Source organism: Patella vulgata, chromosome 3 (genome assembly GCF_932274485.2).
Source record: "Patella vulgata chromosome 3, xgPatVulg1.2, whole genome shotgun sequence".
In the NCBI taxonomy this organism is placed as follows: domain Eukaryota; kingdom Metazoa; phylum Mollusca; class Gastropoda; family Patellidae; genus Patella; species Patella vulgata.
In genome coordinates this window covers 74,963,368-74,982,219 of record NC_065881.2, presented here as the reverse complement: position 1 = coordinate 74,982,219, position 18,852 = coordinate 74,963,368, and the positions used below count along the sequence as shown (strand labels likewise).

At 36.7% G+C, this 18,852-nt stretch overlaps 1 long non-coding RNA gene across 1 annotated transcript; it reads right to left on the bottom strand.

Annotated features, from left to right (window-relative positions):
- Nucleotides 1–1,273: 1,273 nt before the first annotated feature.
- On the bottom strand, nt 1,274–9,063 carry LOC126815182 (uncharacterized). Its single transcript, XR_007677837.1, has 3 exons — nt 9,001–9,063; nt 5,499–5,528; nt 1,274–1,399 (listed from the first exon to the last, which is right to left on the bottom strand). It is a non-coding gene; the product is annotated as an uncharacterized LOC126815182 (long non-coding RNA).
- Nucleotides 9,064–18,852: the final 9,789 nt, after the last annotated feature.

Sequence of the window (18,852 nt, the reverse complement as noted above, 5' to 3'; positions counted from 1 at the left end):
GAATTCTTTCAAAAATTCAAATTTTGTTTTCACTACTTACTTAAATTTCGATTCGTCTTATATGGCCAAGTTACGTAAATATCTGAAAACTAAATATAAAATCTCGGGTGTCAAGAGTACGAGACTTATAGGCGTATGGCGGGATTTAAGGGCCAAAACTAAATGTAAGTTGAAAGTGTTATTATACATCATAGAAAATACCTAAAACCTAAGATGCAAAATACATATGTCGTTATACTTATAATGATGAATACATAATACCGTTAAAGTAAAAGTCAAATGTCAAATTACAAATGTTTTTGGGAAAAAATCCACTAATGTTGCAAAGAACAGAAAATTTTCACATATACACTTCAACAAAGCAACTTTGCAAAATGACATTTGTCTTTTGTCTTTTAACGCATCTTGAGTTCTTGGGGTCAAAGGACAACGGTCAAAGGTCATCGGGGAGTATGTAAAATTGTTAAAATGAATGCTCCCATGAAGGAAGGATAAGCGTGTGGTCGTCTGCTTATTTAACAAGCTTGTCGTTGTCTGCTTAGTGACCTTCTGGACACTATAAATATGTTGTAGGAATTTTGACTTTACCGCTTTACTTGTTATTATCAATTAATGGAATCTTGCGTCAATTTAAATGTACGGAAACTGTATATTTGGAAAGATTAAATATATTAAATGATTATTATGTACGATAACCTTTTGAAATAAAATTTAAATTTTACTTTGATTTTGTATCTGTTCTTTGTTGTAAATTGTTATTAAGGAGCTCATTTCATGAAAACAAAACGATTAGTCCATTTAATGAAATGTTCTTTAATTTAGAAAGTAATTACAATGATTGATTTTAAAATGGTTCATTCAACAATGTTTTAATTTTTTTACTGCCTGCCAGCAATCAAAAATTTAATATAACAAGAGATGGAAACGTTTCATATCCCATCCCATCTACTTAACCTATGCCTACTACAGTGAATAATGAGAACAGATCTGATTCTGATTTAATATTTAATTTCATTTATTTATTTACTCAAGTGCAGTTTACGAAAGTTATCCGAAATATGAAACACCAATACCATAACTCCCCCAAGGAACTGTAATTTACTGACTTTACACAGTCCAATGACAATGGTATTTAAACAAAAATATGACAGCAAAAAAAAAATATAAGTGAAATGAAATGGGATTTAACGTCCTAATTTTCTGCTCCTAATGAAGACGGGCATACGGCATACAGTGTGCTATGAGGGGCATTTTGCCCGGGCAGCGACACTGTGGCCTACTCTTATATCGAATTCCCACTACCAAGGGATTTTTACGTACACGCCAATGTAGACACGGGTTCCCGGATTTTTCGTCCCATAAACGACTAAACAGTTGTCCTCTTGCCAGGCCCTCCGCTCTAAAAAAAAAAATAAGATGCCGCATGAATAATACATGCCTATACATTCTGACAGTCAGCACGCCCGACCCTGATGGAAAGATCCATAATGTCAAAATAATTTTATATAGCCTACATTTAATTTAAACTTGTATCAGCCCAAGTCACACATGACACAATTCGGTATTTATCAAAAAGTATATTTACATTAAATTAAATTTATTCTAAATATGTTCAATCTAGATGTAGGCCTATTTTGTGTGAAGTTTATAATATATGACTATATAGGCTAGGTGTATTAACATTAGTTAGTCTACAGTTAAAACCGAATTGAAATATATAGGGGTATATAATGTCCAACAAACTTCGTTTGTAAGAATGATTAACGGTAATCTCAATAATGAATGGCACCTTGTTTAGATTATACATATTTGAACTGTATAGTTAGCCTATCTAACATCAACATCATGACTGACAAGTATCCAGATACTAAAAGAAGGTCCAGCCTATATTCGTTCTATTACCTTCTTAGGAGCATTCATTTTAACAATTTTACATGTGACCCGATGTCCTTTGACCGTTGTCCTTTGACCCCAAGAACTCAAGATGCGTTAAAAGACAAAAGACAAATGTCATTTTGCAAAGTTGCTTTGTTGAAGTGTATATGTGAAAAGGTTGTGTTCTTTGCAACATTAGTGGATTTTTTCCAAAAAAACATTTGTAATTTGACATTTGACTTTTACTTTAACGGTATTATGTATCCATCATTATAAGTATAACGACATATGTATTTTGCATCTTAGGTATTAGGTATTTTCTATGATGTATAATAACACTTTCAACATACATTTAGTTTTGGCCCTTAAATCCCGCCATAATAGGCGGGCCTTTACCTTTAGAATGAATATTATTTCCCATGCTATTTTATAATATGTTATGACAAGTTTGGGCGTGATTCTTATCTAATATTTGGTTAATAAATAATAGGTGCTATTTTTACACAGAGAGATGAATTCATGAGATAATCAAAACTAATGTCATCATTAGCAAAAAACGTTATCAATGGACCGGCGTTAGTCACGCCCCTTCACTATTATACTAATACAGATATAAGAGAGAGAGAGAGAGAGAGAGAGAGAGAGAGAGGGAGATGGGGGGGGGGGGTAACGTCAACTAGACACAAACTATGTCATTTCGGGACTAATTCATGGTACAATTTAATTTCGGAATTCGCCGTGGGAAGAAATCGGAGAAAACCCACGAGGTTAGATATGCGACCATACCCCTTGTTCCGTACAAGCGTGGATTCGCGGCTACGCCACTTGACTTAATGATAGACCCTATGATCCAATGCGCAAGCGTTAACCCCCCCCCCCCCCCCCCCCCGTCACAGTGCAGACAAATGTTAACTATGTATACTTTCATGTAAGACTAGAATATCTAAATTTTAAAAATTATGAAACATTTTATCCAAGGATTATGCTGTGTTTTGGCTAGAGTTTGTGGCGCCCGGGTGGTTGTGGTCTCCAAACAGTACGGTAATTATGAGTACAGTCGAGCATTTCCCGAAAGTGTACCAGGAGGGACAACAGAAGGACCAGTCTTTCAAACAATAAAGAATATAAGACTTAGTTCCCTTTGAAAGATACTATCGTATTTAACAAATTGGTGATATATACGCAGACGATATCATTTCTATAAAATGATATTAGATTACAATGGCTTATTACTCATTGAAATTAGCTGAAAATTATGGTGTCCGCGATGTACCAGACTATTAAGAGTGTCCTGTTTGAAACCGATCGGTATGTATTCAGCCGCATTAAAGCTTCACAATATAGAAATCAATTTGCTAAAAAAAATATTGATTGTTCCCAGTAGTATCGAATAGGGAATATTTCAACTAAATACAAATATTTAATATCGAACACACACGATACACAAACGAATTTGGCGTAAATAGGGGACAGCACCATTTAACTTGTGGCATCAAACTATTCCGGAACGGAAGGTCGCAAAATGCTGATTATCGATAGGGTTCGTCTTTGCCGGACAGACGACAAACAGAGAATAATGGGAATCGATAGGATTCATTCTTAATACTATATAGCTTAGTTACACTAGTGCGCATCAAAATGCAGCCCGTCCCTGGATCTTTTGATGCATACCATGTATATAATAAGTTTCATCTGATTCGAACAGCCATTGTGGTCTGATTATAGTTCAAGGCGAACATGGGGGGGGGGGGGGGCTTTGGATGGCCGAATGGTTATCACGCGCGCGCTGTATGATAAGACCTGTCATTGAGTCAGCTGGCGTTGTTTTTGAATCCCCGGTTGTACGTGACAAGGAGTAGGGTCGCCTGTTCAACCTCGTGGGTTTTCTCCGGGTCCTCCGGTTTCCTCCCACTCCTAAAGACCCCTACGCGCAAGCGAATTATTGAAATAAAATTAAAAACCATATGTTAGTCCCGAAATGACCTAGTCTGTGTCGAGTGGACGTTAAACCCCATTTCTCTCTCTCTCTCTTTCAAGGCGGACATGCCAAAGTTCTAACGTTAGGGAAAACTCTCTTTTTTCCTTTAGTATTTGTGTCATTTTGAGTGCAGCATGCAGCTCGCGTCAATACAAACCCGGGACTGCACAGTGGAGTTGACGCCTACGACAGTCCCCTTCCCCGCGGGTCCGTTTCCAGGTATTTCCTTTATTTTATATTTTTTGCTTGAAATGTATGTGTAGATTATGTGTCATGTCCACGGGGTTGTCTTATTGATATGGGGCGCGTCAGTCTTTATGCACTTACTAGTTATTGAATCAACAAGTACGACCTATTATGTACCAGGAACTGATTATCTCGTCATCTCAGCCATCTTGGAATTGTTACGGCATCCACCAACAAACGCGCAATTGTCCAAGGAACACGCTGACCAAGTTTCATGTCGATCGAACATGAATTGGCTGGTGGTATAAACTTTAAGTATGCACTTTAAGTATAGGGTGTTGTTTGGAGGCAAATCTTTTTCCAGTAGCTGCGCCCTAGTTCTGGATTAAAGATGCCTTATGTAAGATAGGGGGTTGAATGGCCGAATGGTAAGCACGCGCGCGCTGTATCACGAAGCCTGTCATTGTGTCAACTGGCGTGGTATCGAATACCCGGTTGTACGTGACAAGGAGTAGGGTTGCTTGTCCAACCTCGTGGGTTTTCTCCGGGTCCTCCGGTTTCCTCCCACTGCTAAAGACCCCTACGCGCAAGCGAATTATTGAAATAAAATTAAAAACCATATGTTAGTCCCGAAATGACCTAGTCTGTGTCGAGTGGACGTTAAACCCCATTTCTCTCTCTCTCCTATGTAAGATGTCGATAAAGAGCTAACAGTTCTCTCTATAATAGTTTAAAAATAGATAATGACAAATGCTTATCCTGAAAATTTCAGTCAAATTACTTTATTCTGTACAAAATATTGAGTGTTTGAAGTTTTGACAAAAATATAGAATAGATTGTTTATTTTTGTCTCGATTATCTATTTTATTGTTAAATTCTAATCTACTTAAAACCGGTGCCATCCGATGATCCAGATAATTGATTATGGGCTTGTCATGTTTATACATTTTCATATAATAATTAAGATAAAATTTGAAGTCAGAAAAAAGTCCTGCAATCTGCAGATTTAGCTCTTACACCCAGTCTTTCTTCTTGTATAAATGTCTTCAATGCATTTTAATCAAAAAGTAAAATTTCAAAAACAGAGATAGCAGTGTATAATATCCGTTGTATAATTATATTCGTGCAGCTTTTTCGTAATATGTAAACATAAGGACCACTCTTATTCCGAATCGTATTGCAAGTCTTGATGTTCGGCTCTAAAATTCTTGGGTACCCTCGAGGGGACATTCTGTAATCCAAAAAGTTCCGGAACAGCCCTTCTTGACGTACCAGTGTGTTCTGTTTGTTCCGAAGTTTTGGATGGGCTCTTTATATTGGATGGGCTCTTCATATTTATGATAACATATGTAGAAAGATGAACGCTCAATAATGGTGATTTCAGTGATAGCTGTATTTTGGTAAATAGCAGGGATCCAAGTAACCTTTTTACTATTTGAAAAACGGGACTCGGCCTTACCTTGATATGTTATGCACGGTTCTTGGCCATCTGCAAATATAAAGTAACATTCATTAATATTCTAACATAATTGATATCAAATTTTCTTAACACGGAGCATGTCCCCAAGAGCTACTCATTTCGATGTTTCTGTTTTTGCTGTTCTTCTGGGCGACGCTCTGCGGAAAAACCGAAGGCCCCGTACGAACGACATGTTCCTTGTACAATTGCGCATAGATTAACTGGCAACCATTTTTTATATGACGTCAGAATTCCAAGATGGAGATGATGACGCCATGCTCGGTTCCATGCCATAATTTGATAAGTGGGTTCAAATGAAAACAATCAGATCGTCGTCCGAATGATTTTCAAGCATCTTATATCACGTGACATTGCAGACATCATGTGATATTACATCATCTCAAATTACCTTTAACTCCGCAATACCCATTCTACAGGGAGACTGAGAACGAGTTCTACTAGATACAAACTAGGTCATTTCGAAATTTTAATTCAATAAACCACGTCACTTTGATTCAATGTCATCTTATAATATAAAGCGTACCTGATAGACACACTTCACCCCTCCCCCACCCCTCCCGCTCTCATTCTAAGAACAGACAAGACTTGCAAGACTTAGGTTGAATAATATGTCCCAACATAACCATTTTAGGTGCTAATATCTGTCGAAAAGATTTTACATTTTTAGGAGAAGATATAATATGTGACCTTTCACATATCATCCTGTGTTGTTGAAATTATGACCAAATGTTATAGGCCAAGATATGCCATAAATATAATGTATATGTGCATGTTTTGCTTTTTCCTGAAAATACAAACTTTCTGACGCTAATATGTAACAAGATTTATTACTGAGCATTTGAATAGGAAATGAAAAACAAAATACCAACGCTAGATAATCTACCCGCTTTGAATTCAATCGGATTGAAAACATGCCCATCATAACGATGGCGGCGTTCTTGTTATATCGGAACAGGGCGTACTCTCACACCCCACCCCCTCTGTATGCGGCATTTTAAGTATCTGGTAAAATCCTGAAGCGGATTGATGGTTCATGAATCAAGGGAAGTAATCCCCAATTTATAAAGCCCCGTCGAAATAGCTGTTAGACCAGTTACAATCCTTGGCTGTTATTTTGAAATTTGTGTATCCTTTCAGTTCGAATCATATGCTGTTTTTAACTGCTCCACATTTTGTACGAGCTTCGCTGAATTCAATAATGCATATATCAAGCGTGTACTACTCGTAAATTGAAGAAAACATGACTTTCTGTTGTAGTAAATATATCAGTACCATGTCGTCACAATGGCAAAATATTACAGAAAAAAAAATATTATAGCCTTTTTCGGGCAAAGCAAAATGTTATGCCCAAACATAATGATGTAATAAGTGAACACGCCATAGCCTTCCTTATTTTCGATAAATGCCACAATTTAAATTTCAAACAAAAAGTATAGGATTGTAGTTCTGTGAAAAATAATTAGTAATTGTATAGGGGTTTGTTTTAAATCGTTTTAGGGCCCGATTCCTAGAAAATTCTTAAGCACGTTCTTTGTGCTTAGATTTTAAGTAGACTTTACATTTAAGTAAACTTATCTTATTTTGTGTTCCCAGAAAATTCTTAAGAACAATCTTGTTCTTAGATTGTAAGTAGACTTCAGAGTAAGCACAAGCATGCTTTTATGTGTTCCAAGAAAATACTTAAGCACAACTTTGATTGTCAATCTAAGCACAGGTCTCAAGCAAGGTATAAGGCTTGCTTACCAACCTTATGTCTGTTTCTTCTTCTGATACAAAAGAAACAATTAAAAGACAGAGACAATATATGAGAGAGAGAGAGAGAGAGAGAGGGGGGGGGGGTAACGTCCACTCGCCACGAACTAGGTCATTTCGGGACTAACACATGGTTTAATTATATTTCAATAATTTGGAAGTGGGAGGAATCCGGGGGACCCAGAAAAAACCCACGAGGTTGGATAGGCGATACTAATCCCCGTCACGTACAACCGGGGAATGGAAACCACGCCAGTTGACCCAATGACAGACCTTATGACACAGCGGGCACGCTCTAAGCATTCGGCGACCCAACCCCCCAAATCATTTAGAAACATATTCCTGAGAAGAATGCTATATAGAAAATTCGCTTCTACACTGAAACCATTTTATTTATTTGCCAATTAGTATACAGCACAAACACTGGCTACTTTAAGATCAGGCGCTCACACAATTATTCCGTCTGTTTGCACGTGCTTGGGTTTTTTTTTATTTTTTTTGTTTTTGTTTTTTTTTTACTTGTGGCACATTTTATATGGTCAAATGCATCTAAATCGACCATTTGCCGGGAAGTTAATGTCATTGATCTACTTATAACTCTACGCAGCCGACCAATTTATGACGTAATTCGCATACCAAAATTGTTTTTATGACGTTAGAGAGCATCGCAGTCACAATTTACCAGCCACAATGTGCTTTGACTCTTTCTTAACTTGTGCTAAGAATGATGTTGAGAATTTCTAGAGACGGTATTTTATAAGTTCCTTACGTAAGAAAAAGTGAAGCATGACTTTTTTGCTTACTTTAAAGAATTTTCTAGGAACCGGGAACAAGTCACCAATTTACAGCCATCACAATTATTAATATTGTCTATGGTTCATTCATTATACCCAGTCTTAGTTTCCATAAATGCCGGCATTTAAATTTCAAACAAAGAGTGTAGGATTAAATTTCTTTGAAAAATGATTTGTACTTGTATACGGTTTGTGGTTTAGAGTTGTTTTAAGGCATTCTGAAACTGATCGAAGTATATGCAATTTTCAGGCATCTCAGTTATCAATATTGTCCATATTTTATATGGGTGTATATTGGCGTCGACCGTGTCCATCATTCTGTCTGGTCATAATTATTTTAAACACGCTACAGGTCAGGGTTTTTGAGATTTTGTTTTTAAACTTTTTGGTATCGTTCGACTAGTCATACAAAAGGACCCTATAGAACTTAAATGTCGTTATTTTCTCCGTTGTATATTTCCGGCCCACATGGTGTAAAATTTTAGTTCATGTGCCCCCTGAATCGATATGAATTTGACACCCCTGCGGGTTTTCAAGGATATAAGACTTCTAAGAAATTTGAAGTTTCATTGTGTCATTTCAGAGCCAGAGGAATCCCTTGCAAATTTCGTTTAGTCTTTATATCAATATGTTAAATTGAAATTTCATAGATCTATGCTGCTCGCTATGTTAAAAGGGCGCCGTCATTTTGTTGTTTTAAATCAAATTGATTCCATGCCGTGAGAATATCCAGCTTTGGTATTATGATTTTGTTTTCTTAATTAAATATTAAATATCCAATCTGAGTACTTATTAACGTGTTTTTAGCCGTGAAATATTTGATATTTTAGCGAACAATGCAAATGATGCGGCGTTACTTTAAGCAATGCAAGACTTCAAAGGAAACTTACAGTTCCGATTTTTAAAAATTGAAACATTTGAAGTTAATATATTACCTGCTATTGTATCTTCTGAATGTTGACTATAGATAACACATACCGTGATTAAAACAGCTGTAATAAATAAATACAGTCCCCCACTGGCCATTTTATACAGATTATACAACTTCTGAAAATAGAAATATGTATAATGATATTTCTGGTGTTTTATTAGAGTGGAGCCACGGTGACTCGGTGATTATGACACTGTCTCAATAAACATGAGGTCCCAGGATCGATGCCAGTATTGGTCCAGAAAGTTCCTTGGAGTTTCCTAGCCAATTTTTCTCTTGTCAGGGGTCCAAGAAGAAGTGCCTGACGAGGAAAGGGCCTCTAGTTTGTGCAGCAGTCGGGCGTGTAACCATCACCATTTTACTTCATTTACATAATATTAAAGCCTCCAGTAGGCTAACTAAACTGAACATTTACATACTGTCTCATCTATGAATCATTTCATTGGACAACCATTTTATAATGGTTTTAGAATATATGTAGTTCCAAGTTAATTTGACTACCCTTTAATAACATTTTTCTACAATGCCACCATTTTACCACTCCAGGTATAGAAAACAATTATAAGGGACCGAAAATGGTGATCGTCGCCATCTTGGTATTGTGACGCAATTGTCCAAGGAACAATCCTGCTAATTTTCAGGTCGATCGTAGGCCAAATAAAAGAACAAGGTGAGCAATACTTGTGGACCAGTAGACATGAAATCTTTTGCGTAGGGGTGGGGTGGGTGCCATCAAGAAATAGTCCCACTCAGGATTAGAAAATCAATTATTACCCACAGTCAGGTCGAAAAGTAGTTAGTAGGTATAACATTATGTAATTTTTAAATGACTCATTTGAATATATTGATTTGCAGGCCTCATTTTGGCTCCGGCAAACCGATCCATTTACGCGAAAAATCTGGCCCACTCGCAGACCACCCCCCAAACAAAAAAAACCGCTCTGTTGTGTGCCCCTGCCAGTGGCCTTAAATTATTTTGCCCCTTTCCGTGTGTGTATCATTCTCCGTTAGACTATTAAAATAAGCTGAATATTATATTCGTGACTTGCAATAAATTGCTATAAAATTAGAAACACTTCACAATCTACATATATGAACCTCTATGAAATAAGGCAGGAAAATATTTCAGATTTTATTTAATATCTCCTAAAAATCACAAATTTTCAAAACAAATCGTTTTCAAAAAATGATTATTATTTGCAAACTTAAAATTAGGAGTTTAAAGCTTAACATAGTTACCTTTCGATCCGTGGTTATCGGTTAATGAATTCAATAATCACGATAGATGGATAGCCCATGCGCATATAATCCTACATATCGATAATCAATCATCAGTAACTTCCTGTTGTTAGATGTCGTTACAGCCAGGGGCAGGAGTCGCGGTATCTTAACTCTTAATATTAATTTAACCTGTATTAATTACTTTTTAATTATATATATTAACATTTTTAAAAAGTCGTGTCGAATTATCTAATGGTTCTCATTTAAACATAGGATTGTTACTTGTTACTAAACAACTTGGATGACTAGCCCGTGTCTATTTTGGCGTCTATTTTGGCGTCAAATGTTCATAAAATTAATCTTCTCCGCCTACTCTTTAACGAATTTTAACTGTCAAGGGGGCTTTAACGTAGGTATTTGGACCTCGGTTTTTCGCATCCGAACTGCTATATTAATTATCTATACCAATAACGTATTAAATGAAGATATGGATACTATACTATATATATATCATCTATATCAATAACGTATTAAATGAAGATATGGATATTATATGTACATTATCTATATCAATAACGTATTAAATGAAGATATGGATACTATATGTATATTATCTATATCAATAACGTATTAAATGAAGGTATGGATACTATATACATTGTCTATATAAGTAACATATTAAATACATAGTTATAATATTCATTATCTATATATCAATAGCGTATTAAACGAAGATATGGGTACACATATATTATAGATATCCATAAGGTATTAAAGGAAGATATTATATATGTTATCTATATCAATAACGTATTATTAACTACACAGTCAAAGTCAGTCAAGGTCATTTGGTGCACGTAATAGACAAGATGATATAACCTGGGTGTGTCTAAAAATCGCCACGCCAGCGATTGACACAAACTGTTTAGTTTTGGTAAAACACACAGCCATCACTATAAATTTTTTTTCTTGATTTGGTGTTACATGGATATACTAGGTTCAACTAAGGTTTTAGTTGCTAGGACTTATTAGACCAAGAGCCAGTGACGAAAAAACTGTCTCATAAGTAATAGAAGGTTTGACAATATCAATTGGCAGCTATTGATAGGGCAAATTCAAAACACCCAGTCTTACGAGGTTTCAGTGGGGCATTTGGCTGGGAGGGGCAGATAAAAAGGGCCAAAAAGGACTAAAATTTGCCTCATAAGTTATAGGATCAGAATTATTTCTAAAATGTTGCCATACAATGTATGAATATAAAAAATATAAATCTGACCAGAAAAAGTGGGGCCATGCCCTTTTCTGACTGCCTTAAAAAGTGCTGACGGGGGCCAAAATTTGCCTCATAAGTAATATAGTTGAAATTGGTGCCAAATGTTAGCTATGTACGAGCCGATTTTAAAAATATCAAATCTGACTGGTTTCAGTGGGGCATATCCCTAATCTGACCACTTAAAATCTGCCCGATCTGCCACGCCCACAAAAAGGGTCAAAATTTGCATCATAAGTAATACGATCAGAAATAGTTTTGAAATGTTGTGGTGCTATATCTGAATCTTAAAATGTAAAATCTGACCGGAAAAAATGGGGCCACACCCCTTTCTGACTGCCCTAAAAAGTGTGTCCGGGGGCCCAAAAATGCCTCATAAGTAATAAGATTGAAATTGGTGTCAAATGTTAGCTAATTATGAGACGGTTCTAAAAGTATCAAATCTGACTGGTTTCATTGGGGCAAACCCCTAATCTGACCACTTAAATGTGATACATCTGCCACGCCCACAAAAAGGGTCAAATTTTGCCTCATAAGTAATATGACTGAAACTGGTGTCAAATGTTAGCTGTGTATTAGTTGGTTCTAAAAATATAAAATCTGACTGGTATCTGTGGGGCATATCCCTAATCTGACTACTTAAATATCACAACCCACCACACCAGCAAGGTGAATACACATTTTGTTTTCACTTAAAAGTTAAATCTACAAACAGAAATATGATTCAAATTTGTGCCAAATTTCTGTGAGTAGGTTCTGTTTGGTTTATAAACCTTTCAGAACTTTCTATATCTGGCCTAATTTACACTTGTTACATGACATAATCCATATATGCGACAAACCTTTCTATTGTAGGTGTATCTTCGTCATTCATATCTTGGTGGCATCCTAAGTTCGAAAATTATTCTTGGGACTCTGTGAATTGCCCTAAGGACCTTTGTTGGGAAACTTTCCCATTCTGAAGAATGCAACAGTATAGTCACAGTCAGTGAACCCATGAAAAGCTGTCAAAGCACTGCATAATGATGAAACTAATTGTCTCAATATATCTCAAATTATTTTGCGACTGTATTCCAAGCTCTATCCACACATTTCCAACACAAGGAATTTTCAAGTAGAATGATCAAAACATCTGTAGCTATGGAACGGACAATATTATGTTTGGACAGGTTTGTCGCATCCCTCAATTACGAACGGTCCTTCAGATTCTGCAATATGGTTCCCAACAGCTTTGAAATAATTATTATGCCATTGATATGTGGAAAGGTCCTGGCATTATGAATAGGTTGTCAAATAGAGGACTTTCTGCAGCCTGAATTGTATATGCCATCTTTGCAATAGCCAAGTCATATGTCACTATCACTCTTCACCAATCTGCTGGGATCTCTTCATTGTTTCCAAAACAAAATTGAACGAGGTTGGCGATTGATTGATTTTAGGAAGATAACATATTTGTTGGTGAGGAAGGTTATCTTTTACCACAAGTAGTTTCTAATACATGTGATATCATCCAAATAACATCCAAAAGCTTGCCATCTGCACAGCTACTAGGAATAACAGATCTTCTGGGATAAATCCACTGTTAGTCATTCTAAGCTTCTTCCTATATGGTTCCAGATTTAAAAGGATTGGAGTAAATGACCATCTTTTCCGACAAACAGGAAGCTGGTTATCATTGTCAGTTGTTTCATTACTGGTACTTGTATCTGATACAGTTTGTAGTAATTGTCCCAGGCCGTGTATTCCATGTGGAACCGTACTCTGTTCTTCCTGTAAACTGTATGTTAATTCGTCTCTAGTTCATCAATGCCGTTGTAATTAACGATTTAAATATCAATTACTTTTCTTAGGCTTCCTGTTATACTCTTCATCGCCATTACAAGAGTCAAATGTTTGGAAGTTTTAATTTTGCCACACGAATAGTGTACATGGCATCTTGAGAAATTGAGGAAATTTTTCTTACATTTTTTTCTGTTTTCCTACCTCTCTGGCCAGGCCCGCCTAATAAATGAGTAAAAAGTCGATTAATAAATCTGGTACAGAAACCTCTCCTTGAATTATATCCTGCACTGATAATTTTGATGATAAAGTGGACTTTGATATATTTAGTATTTCCTTCCGTAATATGTATGCCATGTCACGAATCTTTGCTTTTATCGATGATTTTCTAAGAACACACTCTTTAATGGCCTCTTCAACATTCATTCTATTGTTATAAATGATATTTCCTTTAGTATTTGATGATAATAATGTCAATTTCTGTGGTCCAAAGTAATCCACTTCAAAATTGAAAATAGTAAAATCACCAAATATATTATTATCTTGGCTGCCATCCTCTGAAAAACTGGTATATACTTCTAACAGATTGGCAATGTACTGACTATACAGCTCTTTTGTTATGTTTACGTTTCCTTGTTCAATAATAGATTCTTGTATAAAAGATATTGTCATGAAATAATTTAATATTATAATCGCTATTCTTTGGCACCTGGAAATGGACACAAATGGGTCACAACACATAAAATAATGTAATATGAATGTATATAAACTGGTTTACATTCAATCGTTTCGGTTATTATTGTAATTTCTAATCAGTAATGTTCGGCGAAATACGCAACGAGTCCGAATTGAATGGTAGTCTTTGGCATCTGGTTATTCCAGTCTACACTGGTAGTATTCTCCTACATGGGATATGTTTAGCCTCGTTCATCAAGTCGCTTCATACAAATTGCGCTCAAAAATGTTCTGACACACGATTCGTGTGCCAATTTTAACATTTTCATTTTGTCTTAAATGCCAGAAGCTCAACTTTTCATGGTAAGATGTTGATTTAAATTGACCATTTAAGTCGTGTTTGCAACCTTGAAAACGGATGATATTGACTTCAAGACTTTGCCCCTTTAATGGAGAATCGTATCACTTGGTTGAAAATTGGGGATGATATTGAGTTCAAGACTTGGCCCCTTTAATGGAGAATTGTATCACTTGGTTGAAAATTTGGGATGATATTGAGTTCAAGACTTGACTCCTTTAATGGAGAATCATGTCACTTGGAGGCCAGCCATGCTGTATTGAATTTCTACTATGTTGTTGAAAACTGTAAATTAATAGTGGGGTGTCAAATTAGTTAGATTATAGATTTAAATTTGAATTGAAATCAAGCATGAGTATTCAACCTTTGGGTGGTTGCTGACAATTAAGTGGTCAGATTAGGAGTTTGCCCCACAGAAACCCATCAGATTTTATATTTTTAGAACCGACTAATACATAGTTAACATTTGGCACTAGTTTCAGCCATATTACTTATGAGGCAAATTTTGACCCCATTTGTGGGCGTGGCAGATTCGGCACATTTAAGTGGTCAGATTAGGGGTTTGCCCCAATGAAACCAGTCAGATTTGATATTTTTAGAATAGTCTCATAATTAGCTAACATTTGGCACCAATTTCAGTCTTATTACTTATGAGGCATTTTTGGGCCCCCAACCACATTTTTTAGAGCAGTCAGAAAGGGGCGTGGCCCCATTTTTTCCGGTCAGATTTTACATTTTAAGATTCAGATATAGCACCACAACATTTCAAAACTATTTCTGATCGTATTACTTATGATGCAAATTTTGACCTTTTTTGTGGGCGTGGCAGATCGGGCAGATTTTAAGTGGTCAGATTAGGGATATGCCCCACTGAAACCAGTCAGATTTGATATTTTTAAAATCGGCTCGTACATAGCTAACATTTGGCACCAATTTCAACTATATTACTTATGAGGCAAATTTTGGCCCCCGTCAGCACTTTTTAAGGCAGTCAGAAAAGGGCATGGCCCCACTTTTTCTGGTCAGATTTATATTTTTTATATTCATACATTGTATGGCAACATTTTAGAAATAATTCTGATCCTATTACTTATGAGGCAAATTTTAGTCCTTTTTGGCCCTTTTTATCTGCCCCTCCCAGCCAAATGCCCCACTGAAACCTCGTAAGACTGGGTGTTTTGAATTTGCCCTATCAATAGCTGCCAATTAATATAGTCAAACCTTCTATTACTTATGAGGCAGTTTTTTCGTCACTGGCTCTTGGACTATATGAGAGTCCTTTAAATGTTCTTGAACTTCTGAAATTTATGTTAGCCTAGTATGTAAAATAAATCATTTTTGTCCTGATTGTAAACGATAACGGTTTAGTACATTTAAAGTAGCTAAGTCTTTAACTTTTCGACATTGAAAACACGTATTATTTGTCAATTTTAATCAACATTGATGTCGTGATCTTACCGGGAAAAGATGGGCTTCTGATAACCAATATTCAAGACAAAATAAACATTTTACCATTGGTACACGAATGCGTTTCAGCACTATTTGTGACAAGGAACTCAAAGAACGCGGCTAGACATGGGCGTCACATATGGGGGGGTCCGGGGGGATCCGACCCCCCCCCCCCCCAATTTTTTTTCTGGGGGGATCTGAATATACTTGCCCCCCCCCCCCCCAAAAAAAAAAATTTTACATAGTAGACCCTAACTCCTATTTATTTACAACAATTATTAGGGTTAGTTAAGATTCTATCTGTATAAAACCTGTACATATCCCAATTTTAAAATAAAACACAGAGAGAATCATACTTGAAACATGTGTGAAGTGAAAAAGTAACTGTGTTCCATAAAATTGTGTCTAGTTAATTTTTTTTTTCTGCCACTTATCAGAGTGAATCGCATGTAGGTATCCAAAAACATTATCGCCTAAACCAAATATTTATCGCCCGCTCAGCCAGCCACGTAACCATAATACTTTGCACGCGGTGGGCCAATCAGCAAACAAGTTGTGTAGACAGCATGGCCACATGGTGTTTGTTTATATTTTTTAGGGGTTTTAAAATAGGGTTAGGGTTAGGGGTTAGGGTTGCTGACCCCCCCCCCCCCCAATATATATTTCACGGCTACGCCTCTGCGGCTAGACATATTCCACAAGTCATGTCAAACGGTGACGCCATGTTCTTATCTGGAGAGCATGCGCAATAAATACTATCGATGTAGACTGAAATAAACAGACGCTGGAGAGTGCCATTCGATTGAGACGTTTGGCGTATTTCGCCGAACATAACTGATTAGAAATTATAGTTAAAGCAGAAACGATTGAATGTAAATGAGTTTATATACATTCATATTACATTTATATTATATGCTTTGCGACCCTTGTGTCCATTTCTAGGTCCCAGATATTAGCGATTTAGCTCCTTTAAGATAAACGAACAGTCTTTAACGCTCAAGCCAGTGCATATTTCCTAAGGAGTTCAGGGGGTTGGATGGCCGAATGGTTAGCACGTGCGTGCTGTACCATAAGGTCTGTCATTGAGTCAACTGGCGTGGTTTCGAATCCCCGGTTGTACGTGACAAGGAGTAGGGTCCCAGTCCAACCTCGTGGGTTTTCTCCGGGTCCTCCGGTTTCCTCCCACTGCTAAAGACCCCTACGCGCAAGCGAATTATAGAAATAAAATTGAATCATGTGTTAGTTCAGAAATGACCTAGTTTGTGTCGAGTGTACGTTAAACCCCATTTCTCTCTCTCTCTCTCCTAAGGAGTTTTTTAATACTCGGATATAATAATTTTCATTAACACAGTATGAACGATCCGGCGTTCTTACATCTTCCAATTAAAATGACACCAAAATGACATAATTTACAAAAGTATATATTATATATGGAAGTAAAGATATTAAAGTTCTAGCATTAAACGTACATTATACAAGAGCTAAATCTGTCGATTGCAGGTCTTTCTTTAGGCCTGAAATGTTATCTAAATTATTAATTAGACATTAGTTAACTTATCAAGACCATAATCAACTCTCGATGGCAGAGATCTTTAGTGGATTATGAGCCGATTTACTGCATAACTTTCCTTCGCGATTTAATGATTAAATGGATAATCGAGAATATGTTGTTTATCGTAGTGACTTTAGTAATGATGATCGAGGCTAGGCGGAAATTTCAATCGCTTAATTCTCGGTTCATAGTGGATTAATTTCAATGAAATTTTCAGCAAATTGCCTTTAAATTATCTAGTTTTTAACTATTATAGTGAGAACTGCCAACTCGTTATCTAATCTCCCATATTGTATCTTTAATTAGTTGAGTTTACAACGCCTTATATGAACTATTACAAGTGTGTCAAATCAATGTGTTAATGATACAATAAGAAAAAGAGCGATTTTAATGTTGGTGGCCACCAAGCAAACATTAATTAGGCAAACATTTGCCGACCTGTTGAAATCCAAGAAACATCGGTATTTTCCGTCCCGGCCATCCAACCAGCTAAAACAATGGCGGTTCACTATAGACTAGTTTCAAACATCTGAAAATTAATATAATTAGAAATATAGCTACCGTTCCTCGGAAATAACCATCATTCCACATCGGCTCAGTGGGGTCTCTGGGGTTGTCCGACGTGGTCGTGCCCCCACCCCGCCTCCTGTCAGTTGTGCAGAACCGGAGGCCTGGCAAGGATAGTGTTTAGTCGTTCTGATGGAACGACAAACCGGGGTCACGTGTACACATTTGCTTATGGCTTTGTTTATTAACCCTGTCGGTGCAGAAAAGTAGGACGTCAAATCCCATTTCATTTTATTTGACGTGTGCTTTTATAAGCTAGTCGTCTTGAGTGACATCTAACAAAACATGTTCAGACTATATTTAGAACTATCATATTGTATACCACAAAATTCTGATTTTTGCCAGGAGCTACACCACCATTTACGTCCACACTACGAATACCGCTAGTTGGATGGCTGAATGGTTAGCACGTGCGCGCTGTATCATAAAGTCTGTCATTGAGTCAACTGGCGTGGTTTCGATTCTCCAGTTGTACGTGACAAGGAGTAGGGTCGCCTGTCCAACCTCGTGGGTTTTCTCCGGGCTCTCCGGTTTCCTCCCACTGCTAAAGAACCCTATGCGCAAGCGAATTATGGAAATAAAATTGAACCATATGTTAGTCCCGAAATGACCTAGATTGTGCCGAGTTGACGTTAAACCCCATTTCTCTCTCTCTCCTTAGAGTTTTTAGGCTGATTGAAAATTCTGAAGATATAAGAAAATGGAATTGGAAAAATATACAAATAATTGTTAATAATAAAGTCGATTATCTAGCAGTTGTCGTTTGGTCAAATCGTATATAATTCCAGAATTTTGAAATTGGGACGAGCCATTTTATTAACTAAAGTAATATGTCGACCAGTTCAAAAAAACATCATCCGTGGGTGTAGTGAACGGAATATTCTAAACTGTCAAAGTATAAATTTAAAAAGGTAAGAAATGGGTTTTAATATCGTCACTTGGGATCGAATGACACCACCCCGCTTGACTCAAAAATTTATAAGAA